General features: G+C 47.6%; 1 protein-coding gene across 2 annotated transcripts in view; it reads left to right on the forward strand.

The window, feature by feature from the left end:
- The first annotated feature begins 3,724 nt into the window (after positions 1-3,724).
- ZNF213 (zinc finger protein 213) overlaps positions 3,725-4,516 on the forward strand; it is a 6,905-nt gene continuing 6,113 nt past the window's right edge. For both annotated transcript variants that reach the window (XM_017511147.2, XM_037732289.1), the window contains exon 1: positions 3,725-4,059. The gene's annotated coding sequence lies outside the window, so the exon portion shown is untranslated. The remainder of the gene's footprint in view (positions 4,060-4,516) is intronic.

The following is a 4,516-nucleotide window of genomic DNA, read 5'->3' on the forward strand; positions in this document are numbered from 1 at the left end:
AAAAAAAAAAAAAAAAGAAAAGAAAAAAAAGAAGAGCAGAAAAGCTGTCACTAAGACAGACCCTGGCCCACCTAACTTCAGCCCCAACTCCACGCTAATGGATAGAGTTTGTGGTACAGCCTGCGCCCAGCGCATCCTGTAGGAGAAACTAGGGCGCAGGTGGAGGTCCTCTAAAGCGGTGCACATCCAGCAACATAGAATCGTATCTTCAAGTTCATGCCAAGCTCAGTATGCCATCATTTTAATAAAATTTACATGTGGTTTTGTGCCCCACCCCACACTTTTCTTAACAAATTATGGGTAAAAACACGAGCAGTTTAACTTTAGTTATAATAACATCATCCTGTCATTTTTACATAGCCCAAACCTCAACTCCTCGCCACAAACCCCAGGAGTTTTAAAAGCACCTTGAGTTTTCCTAAAGAGCTGCTGGCTTCATATCACAGACATCAGCCCACTCTCCGTCTGAGTGGTACTGTGCTTCAATACACTTTGCTTTGAGCCTGCATTTTGGTGTTAGTTTGCAATTCTTTGCTTGCTATTACAAGAACCAAGATTGTTGGTTCCAGCCCTGTTGATGTCCTCAGTCAAACGATCTATCCTAATGCAGAATTCCTGGTAACAGTGTGAACATTCAAAATCCTCTCTTCCAGATATTTTGAAGCATACCTTACTGTTAACTGCTGTCACCCTACTGTACAATAGAACACTATATGATAGAATTTAGTGAAGTAAGAACGAGAAGTCAGCCAGGCGCAGTGGCTCACACCTGTAATCACAGCACTTTGGAAGGCTGAGGCCGGCAGATCACCCGAGGTGAGGAGTTAGAGACCAGCCTGGCCAATATGGTGAAACACTGTCTGTACTAAAAATACAAAAATCAGGCCAGCATTGTAGCGTGTATGTCTGTAATCCTAGCTATTGGGAGGCTGAGGCAGGAGAACCACTTGAACCTGAGAGGTGGAGGTTGCAGGGAGCAGAGCTCACACACCAGCTTGGGCAACAGGCCAAGACTCTGGCTCAAAAAATAAATAAATAAAACCGAAAAATACAACATTAGAGTACAATAGCTCTTTAGTCAGACTTCAATGGAATCAACCATATGAGAAAAGAGTGAGAGCTTCAATATTTAAAACTCCTTTGTTGGAATAAAAACCTACATCCCAGCGTGTGATTGGTATCAAAAGATAAACCACAATATGAGAAAATACTTGTAGCATATTTTAAAGGGTAGGTCAATGTCTTCAACAAATAAAATACTCGAGTATCAGACTGTGCTCACACATCCTTAATATATAAAATCAAATACATCAAGAATATCCCAACGGAAATAACAGGAAACAATAACAGGCAATTCACAAAAGGATAAATAGAAATAATACCTGAGAAAAGAAAACATATCCAACTTCCCTAGAAATCAAGGAAATGGTTAACTATATTCATGGAATTTCTCCCATTAGGCTGTTGCACAAAATAAGCAGGATATGTAAAGTACTTAGGTCAGTGCCTGACATATAAACACTCTACACATGGTAACTATCATAATTTAAAAGTTTAATAGGATGGGTGTGGTGGCTCTCATCTGTAATCCCAGCACTATGCAAGGCTGAGGTAGGCGATCCCTTGAGGTCAGGAGTTCAAGAGCAGCCTGGTTAACGTGGTGAAACCCCATCTCTACTAAAAATACAAAAATTAGCCCGGTGTGGTGGCAGGCATCTGTAATCCCAGCTACCCAGGAGGCTGAGGTGGGAGGACTGCTTGAACCCAGGAGGTGGAGGTTTCAGTGAGCCATGAAATTGCACCACTGCACTAAAAAAACCCCCAAAAAGTTTAATATTTATTACTGTGGAACTTATGGGGACGCTACATCAAGCTGTTTCCCAATTGAACTGGAATGACCACAACAACAGCTGAACACTGTAAATGTCCGAATCAGGAGAAATACAGGAAGGTAAACATTTGATTTTCAAGGGGAAGTTCAAAGTGTTACATTCTTTCTGGAGGACAGTTTGGAAATAAGTACACAAAGTAATTTGGTAATTCTCTTTATAGTTTTTCTCAGGGAAATGTTCAAGGAAATGTATAAAGGTATCTGTAGAAGCATATTTGCAAATACATAAAGATGGAATCAATCGAAATGTCCAAGGGTAGGGGACTTAAAATATGAAAATTCCGTTGTATTAAATACTATCAGCTTGCAAAACAGATGAATTGTATTTATACATGCTGATGTGGAAAGATATCCCTGATGTACTATTGTGTCAACAAAACATTATGGAGCAATTCCTGATTTGTATTAGAAATATATTCACAGGGCTGGGCATGGTGGCTCACACCTGTAATCCTAACACTTTGTGAGGCTGAGGCGAGCGGATCACAAGGTCAGTAGATCAAGACTATCCTGGCTAACACGGTGAAACCCCATCTGTACTAAAAATACAAAAAATTAGGCGTGGTGGCAGGTGCCTGTACTCCCAGCTACTCAGGAGGCTGAGGCAGGAGAATCGCTTGAACCTGGGAAGCGGAGGTTGCAGTGAGCAAGGCCGCACCACTGCACTCCAGCCTGAGAGGGAGACTCTGTCCCCACCCCCCAACACCCCCAAAAAAGTGTCTGCCCTCACGGACACTGATCGTTGAGTCGTGGGAAACAAATATTACACAAGTACATAATGTCGGGTAGTGATAAACATTAAGGAGAAAAATAAGGCAGAGCCGAGGCTGTTTGGCTCTTTACAGAGCTGGGGAAGGCCTCTTTGAGGGGGTGATATTATGAGCATAGTGAGACAGCAAGCCTTGTGGCTACCACAAGAAAGATAGCTTTATGCTTTCCCAAATTAATTTTCTTAATTTTCTCTTCCAAGCATGTAATTCCTGCAAAATTAAAAGAAGACAAGAAACCTCTTTCCATTTCAGAAAGAGATCTGGAGCCTGAGATCATCTCCCGGTCGAGGCGTGAAGAGAGTGGGAGAGGATCCGAGATTATGGAAAAGAGAACCCCGAGCCCCTATGTTCTGGATCCCTCCGGGCCCCGGAATCCCTGCTGCCCCGCAGCTCCTCGTGAACGAAGCCGCTAGTGGGAGAGCGCGGGACTCCGGCCAGGTCAGCGTCCCGCTTCCTGCGTCCTTCTAAGGCGACCCCACACAGGGGATCGCGGCAGGAGGCTCCGCGCTCCTTACCCGATGGCATTTCCCAGGAAGCTCCACGCCTCTCCAGGGAATTGGGAGAAGCGGGACCCAAGAGGCTGGAAAGGAGTCTCCCCGGTCCGAGCTCCAGCTCCCGGTCCGCGGCCTCTCGGCCCTCACCTACTAGTTGGTTTAGAAAAGACGGTGGCTGAAGGAAGAGGTCGCTCTAGCGCATCCCTTCCGGCGGAGCAGGCACTCCACTGGCGGCTAGACCATGTGCCCTCTCCGCTCCTCGGGCCAGCCTTGGCTTCCCCTTTTTGCCGCTCAAGGGCCAGAGGCGCAGGAAAATGTGAATCAAAAGCAGAGACGAAGAACTGAGCAAACCTAGACTCAGAACCTCACCTTTCCGCCCGGATGCAGGTGTATGACGCGTATGGGATTTCCGTCTTCTAATAGCCAGCCTGAGAATTCTTCCTGTTCATTGGCCATCAGTCAGGGAGAAGGCGGGCTCAGATAACTAACGGCTTTTTGGTAACCGGGGAATGGAGGGGGCCCGTGCTTGCCCCAGCGCATGCGCTGCGTAGTTTCCCGGCGAGACCCGCGAGGACTTCCGGCGCCGGGAGCTGGCGGCGGAAGTGGGATCTTCTGGACCGCCGTTGGCGTACTGTGTTTCGGGGGCGGGGACCCGGGCTTGGCTGCTGAGCTCCGACATCCAGCACCCGTCTCCGGGTGGCCGGGATCAGCGTCCCGAGGCAGAGGCCGGAGGGTGCGCGCACTGCTAGGAAGTGCTGGGACCCCTGCACCGCCCTGCCTGCTCGGTCCCCAGGCAGACGCCCCTGCACGATCGTCGCCCGTCCCGCGGGCGAGGCTGCGGGGGACACCGCGGGGCTCCGGCCGGCTTGCCTTCCTGCCTGCCGTGTCCTGCTGAGCGACCCTGGTGAGTCCTGGCCCTCACCAGAGGATGAGAATGGCGCGCGCACCTTTCAGGGGTCTTGTGAGGAGCAGAATAAATAAAGCGCTTAGGGTGGAGAAAAAGAATTGGAAACCACCCGAATGCATCACTCGAGTATTGATTAAGACACTGGAGCATATCCATACCGCGGAAGCTCATAGTGCCGCTAATGTATGTGCAGTAAGGTCTCATTTATGTAAAAACACATCAAGCACCTTCTTTTTTTCTCTTTTCTTTCCACCCCTCGCCCCTCGCCCATGGACGGCATTTTTAGGAAAAGCACAGGAAGAGGTCTGGAACGTCAGTTGTCTGACTGTTAAGGGAGGGTGCAATTGCACTGAGGAAAGGAGAGTTTTATGGATTTCCATATTGTTTGAACATCCCCCCTATTTTATTATGATCGTTTGTATTTTTTTCTTTTCTGTTTTTTCTTTTTTTCTTA

The sequence above is a fragment of the Cebus imitator genome, unplaced genomic scaffold (assembly GCF_001604975.1).
Source record: "Cebus imitator isolate Cc_AM_T3 unplaced genomic scaffold, Cebus_imitator-1.0 Scaffold444, whole genome shotgun sequence".
In the NCBI taxonomy this organism is placed as follows: Eukaryota; Metazoa; Chordata; class Mammalia; order Primates; family Cebidae; genus Cebus; species Cebus imitator.